Genomic DNA, 6,334 nt, shown 5'->3' with positions numbered 1-6,334 from the left:
ATAATATAATAAAAAAACGGGCAAAACAAACGTGGCAAAGAAAGGTTTTACAAGATAGGAGGCAATTGATTTGATCTTTGATGACACCTGGGAAGAGGCTGAGCATGACTTCAGACCCGGAGTCTGTATTCAAACGTTGAGGAGGCGTATGCTGCTGGCACTGATCCAGACGTGGATTGGTAAGTGAAGCTTATATGTTTCTTTCTGATGAATCTATGAGAAATGTGAGTAAAATAGTCAGACTCCGTGACACCTGGGAAGAGGCTGAGCATGACTTCAGACCCGGAGTCTGTATTCAAACGTTGAGGAGGCGTATGCTGCTGGCACTGATCCAGACGTGGATTGGTAAGTGAAGCTTATATGTTTCTTTCTGATGAATCTATGAGAAATGTGAGTAAAATAGTCATAGACTCCGTGTTTCAGTTCGAAAAACCACTGTTTCACACACTTATGTGGTATATGTGCGTTGCACACGCGTATAAGTGCCTATGCATGCATGCGTTCATGTTTGCTCGTGTAACGTTATGTGTGTGTGTGTGTGCATGCATGCATTCATGTTTGTGCGTATGTATGTGCATGCACATATATATGTGTGTGTATAAGTGCGTGTGTGTGTGTGTATGCGAATGTGTGTGTGTGTGTGTGTGTGTGTATGTGTGTGTGTTTGTGTGCGTGTACGTGTACGTGTACGTGCATGCATATGTTTATCTGTATGTTTGTGTGTGTGAATGTGTGCTTGTGTATATATGTATGTGTATAGGTGAGTGTGTGCGAATGTGTGTGTACGTGTGTGTGCGTGTGTGTGTGTGTGTGTGCATGCATGCATTTATGTGTATATCTGTATATTTGTGTATGCGTGTACGTGCATGTATGTGTGTGAATGTGTGTGTACATGCATATCTTTGTGTAAAATGAAGCTGTTGGTCACTACCATGTCCAGGAAGAGCTGGAAATTTGTCCCTTACTTTTGGCAGATCCATCAAACCCATGTAGAGAAGCAGACCTAGGTACGTATTTATTTCTTCAGGGTATACATCAGCCCATGAGAATTTCTTACTCCTCTCCAGATTTCTCACTACATTCTTGTTTGTCTTTGCACACAAGATGTACTGTATATGTATGTGTGTGTACATGCATGCATGTATGCATGCATGTGTATATCTGCATGTTTTTGTATAGATGTGTATGTGTGTATGTGCATGTATGTGTGTGTGTGTGTGCACATGTGTGTGTGTAAGCAACTGCAGGCTTTATTTTTATTGTTATTTCATTGTTATTGTATTATTTTTTATAATTATTATTTTTTTTACAATTTTGCTCTTACTAATAAATTGCTTTATAATGAAAAGTATTTTTATGAATATATATATAGTGATTTTGTAATACATGCTTCTATTTTTTTCCAGTGTGGCTTCTCCAGTTACCTAAGAAGAAGCAAATGGGTCATCCACATCGAACACAATACCATCTCAGAGGGGCCAGGGCTGTGGTCACAGCTGTAGCTGTACAATAAGTACATTGGAGGAGTTGACACCTCCAACAAGCTGCTCGGAACAAAGTCGGTGCACCGTAAAACACGAAAGTGGTACATGACAATTTTCAAGCACTTCCTGGACATTGCAGTCACCAACAGCTTCATTTTACACAAAGAGCTGTGTGCCATCCACCGTGACAAGCACATGACACGGCAAAACTTTCAGGAGCTGCTAGCTGCTCAGCTCACAGGTGTTCCCCTGGATGGCAGCCCGAGAGAGAGATGCGATCATCTGCCTGTTCCTGTGAGTGACACTCAAGACCTTTCAGTCGGTGTCGGTGTCGTTGCATACGATGCAAAAGGAGCACCCCATGGAAGTGCCAGGAATGTGATGTGGGACTATGCTTGCAGTTAGACAGGAACTGCTTCAGAGAGCACCATATTTAAATGACTGGATTGAAGGATCTAAAAACACTTGGAGAATTGGGGTAAAACAAATGGCTCCTGAGTGAAAACTGTGAAATCCAGTGTCCCAAAAAGACTTGTATATATGTATTATAGTTCCTTTTTCAAGACTGAGGCATTAGATTCTTTCGTTCATGAGTTTTCTGATTTTTTCTATATAAAAAGCAGTAAAATTTCTTCTTTTTTTTGTCTATTTAAATTATATTTACTAACTCACCACACACAATAATGTACAATAACTGTAATTTCCTGAAAGCCAATCATTTTCTGAAAAAAATGACACCTTGAACTTGAAGATACCACATTGTGTTATCGTTTTATACTCAAAAAACAAAATGAGTGAAAACGGCCTATTTTAGCTTTAGGTTCTAAAGGGTTAAGTTTGTCTATTTAAATTATATTTACTAACTCACCACACACAATAATGTACAATAACTGTAATTTCCTGAAAGCCAATCATTTTCTGAAAAAAATGACACCTTACACTTGAAGATACCACATTGTGTTATTCGTTTTTTACTCAAAAAACAAAATGAGTGAAAACGGCCTATTTTAGCTTTAGGTTCTAAAGGGTTAAGGAACGATTTAAATCTCGGGACACCCCTTAGGGTGAGAAATGAGTAGTTCGCACCTGGACAGAGGATAGGGACCATGTCGCGAAGCATGTACTCAGAAGAGTACTAGCCCACGAGAAGGACCCGCAGGTCCTGAGGTTGCAGCGTTATAATGCGGACCTGATGCTGGGAGGCTTCCTCAGAAGCCCAGGCTGCAGAAGTGCCGAAAAGCTCAGAAGAGGAAACTAGCACATCAAGAAGACAGCCCTTCTCTTTCGACCCACAGATGTCTCTCCATAACCACCATGGCCGCCATGGATCTGCCAATGGCAGTGGCGGCCTGCTTAGTGCCTGCTTACTGCTCATTTAAACTCGGGTAAATGGTGAAGTACTCACATCCCCCTCAGTAGTCCTGCGAATGCATCACGATGAGCACAAGCCGTCTCCTCGTGAGATGAGCGCGTTCAGTTCATGCTTATCCCTCACAAGAAATAAGCAATGAATGCAGAGCGCATCCAACTCCCTCGAGAGCTGAACGAGCTTGCTCTTCACCACACACACACAGCACGCAAGCCGTGTGAAACTGCAGGTATCAGAGCAAAGCCTCTGGCGAGAGAACATGCACTCCTAGTCGTGTTTAGCTTAATGCTAACATAAACAAATGGTCAGTGAAGACGAAGAAGAGGATGACGTGTTATCCCGGCGCCCTTTTATACTGTGATCGTGCAGGGTAATGACGTCATAGGCTGTCCTCTGTCAATGATATTGCCGTTTTTAGATGTATGCTTCAGACACTGGTCTCGCTGAAGGCATTCCCCATAGCGACCCCTAGAGGATGCAGTTTGAAGTTCCCTCGAAAGGGAACATTCTGTATGTCCTGGTGTCCTCTACAGAAGACATGTTAGAAACTGATGCAGATAAGTAACAGGAAGTCATATTCTAATTTGAAGTTTTCCTGAGATGTTTATTTATGACAAATTATTTGAATTGGTCAGATTTACAGTTTTTCTCTATTGCTAACACACTATAACTGATTCATTTGGCTCAATTTTCCAAACCATTCATACAGTTCTCGAAACAAAGACACGTTTCTCAAAACTTTGAACACATTTCAGCTGTTTGCACACACGTTCCAATTTGCTCAGTGTTTTCGGCAAAACTCTACTCAAAAGCGCCATCATTTTGTACATCATCCACTGTAATGGACACCATGCATCGAAGGTATGAAAAGTGAATCAATAGAACTAAATGTGTGGTTTTAAAAAACAAATTTTTAAAATATTTGCTACGTGAAAATGGTTTGAATACACATAAGAACATTCAATAACAACAAGCTATGTCATGACGGCACAGAAATGTGAAGTGTAACAAACAAAATGTAAGAGTGTGTGTCTATGGGCCAGGGGTGTGTGGGGCTGCGTGGGGCAGTGTTTCTGTGTCAAATCATGCACACATATATCTGCACTCATACAATGCATGTATACATCCCTACACTTTTATATTACCTAATAAATAAATATAGACTGTAAGCATTGAAATAAATGATAAAATCTGAAGACTATTTACAGTAATATTTCTGATCAATAAAACTGTCATAATTTTAATAAAACACAAAATAAGGCAGAACCTGTATATAGGCCCATAGGCAGAATTATACCCTTTGGTGCATGCCGTCCAGTGTAGTGGACAGATATATTTTCTGTCACAGGAAAAAATTTACAAAAAAAAATTGTTAAAATAATTTTTTCCCTTTATTTCGATGTCTTTACTTAATGTTCTGAATACTTTTGTAAATATTAGCCTACTGTAAATGTTCAACATGCCAATAAAGCTTTGATCATGCTGACTGGAATTTTTGCTGGAACGCAGTTTAAATTTAACATATATTTCATTTTATTTTGGCTAATTAATAGACCATAATTATAAACACTATAGTGTTTCGTTGAGGAATTAATCATTCACGTAGTTCATTTGTAAATGAAAACACAACACGCTCATTTATCATCACACATGGGCGTAAATACAATCATAAAGTCAAAACTTTATTGGCATAATTGTCAGGTGTTTATTTACTAAATATATGGTAGGCTAGCAAATACTAGCATAATTATACAAAACGTTAACTAGGTAAAGCGATACACAAATTGAAAGGGGAAATAAGCATATATAACAATAAATATAAAAATATAGCCCTAATAAGTTAAAGTAATAATAATAATAAGCAAATATTAAATTAAATGTTTAATGTTAATGAAAATGTTTTATCTATTTTTGATAATACCGGGATGCTATGGTCACGCAGGTTTGTTTATGCATTAAACTCGTGGCCACGAGAAAAATATATAATTCCCTCAACATAAGAAGTCGTGGCTGTTACGGGGCTGACGAGACGTGAGACGTGCGGATCCATATGCAAAGCTTTATTGAGCAGAGAGGTCAGAAACACAGGCAGGGTCAAACAGGTATATGGCGGGCAAGACACAAGAATAGTCCTAGGGCTAGCGTAGGTCGATGAACGGCAAACAGAATCAGAAGGGACAAGACTAAAAGGGAGAAATCCAGGAAACCAGGCGAAGATCAGGAACCGAGAAAACAGGTAAGGTAAGGTAAGGCAAGACTAAGCTAGGCTAGGAGGCTAACGAGGGCTCTGTAGAGTAGCTATCAAGAGATAGGCGCTAAACAATACTCGGCAGAGGGAAGGGATCAGAGTGAGTGTTAAATAGTGAGGGAGTAATATGAAACAGCTGGGTGCAATCAGTGTTGTGTGCAATTAGTGAACCAGCTGTGTGCAATCAGTGCTGTGAATGCTCATGACGATCAACTGTGACTTGACTAGACTCATAACTATCAACTGTGACTTGACTAGACTCATGATCATAAACTGTGACTTGATTTGACTCGTGATGATCAACTGTGATTAGACTCGACTCAAGAAGATCAGCTGTGACTAGACTTGACTCGTGATAATGAATTGTCACCTGACTTGACTCATGACGATCAACTGTGACTTGACTAGACTCATAACTATCAGCTGTGACTTGACTAGACTCATAACTATCAGCTGTGACTTGACTCATGATCATAAACTGTGACTTGACTAGACTCATTACTATCAGCTGTGACTTGACTAGACTCATGAAAAAGAACGGTGACTTGACCTGACTCGTGAAGATCAGCGGTGACTTGACTCATGAAGGTCAATTGTGACTTGATGGGGCGCTGTTGTGTCCGCCATTTTGTGATCAGGCTCCTCTGTCGCCGCCATTTTGTGAACGCAATCTAGTGCGGGGGCCATTACAGAAGTGAGTGTGGGGTTGCAATCCTCCGCAATACCCACAGTGAATCGAGAGCCTACAGTCAATAACGCAAAGTCCAAAAAACAACTCAGTGATGAACGAGGACCCTCGTGAACGAGTTTATATTTTAGCGGTTGGTTAATGCCACTACAAAAAAAATCTATTAAAACACAGTCTGGTAGATCAGGGTGATAGGCGATGTCCAGATACTCTTGAATGTACACCTCGAGTGAGCGTATGCCCTGCTCGAGGGCTAACAACAGCCTTGCAGTGTCCATACCTGGCCAATGTCCACTTGAAAAGCCACTGGATCCTTGTGTGGCCGAGTATTCGGTTACGGGGCTGACGAGACGTGAGACGTGCGGATCCATATGCAAAGCTTTATTTAGCAGAGAGGTCAGAAACTCAGGCAGTGTCAAACAGTGGCAACCAGGTATAAGGCGGGGAAGACACAAGAATAGTCCTAGGGCTAGCGAAGGTCAACGAACGGCAAACAGAATCAGAAGGGGCAAGACTAAGGGAGAAATCCAGGAAACCAGGCGAAG

At 40.7% G+C, this 6,334-nt stretch overlaps 1 long non-coding RNA gene across 1 annotated transcript in view; it reads right to left on the bottom strand.

Annotated features, from left to right (window-relative positions):
- Positions 1-1,485: 1,485 nt before the first annotated feature.
- The window catches only part of LOC107568253 (uncharacterized), an 18,107-nt gene continuing 13,258 nt past the window's right edge, over positions 1,486-6,334 (bottom strand). The window contains exon 3 of the long non-coding RNA XR_001606731.1: positions 1,486-1,496. This is a non-coding gene — a long non-coding RNA (uncharacterized lncRNA). The remainder of the gene's footprint in view (positions 1,497-6,334) is intronic.

The sequence above is a fragment of the Sinocyclocheilus grahami genome, unplaced genomic scaffold (assembly GCF_001515645.1).
Source record: "Sinocyclocheilus grahami isolate Dianchi unplaced genomic scaffold, SAMN03320097.WGS_v1.1 scaffold1228.1, whole genome shotgun sequence".
In the NCBI taxonomy this organism is placed as follows: domain Eukaryota; kingdom Metazoa; phylum Chordata; class Actinopteri; order Cypriniformes; family Cyprinidae; genus Sinocyclocheilus; species Sinocyclocheilus grahami.
This window is presented reverse-complemented; position numbering and strand designations above follow the sequence as displayed.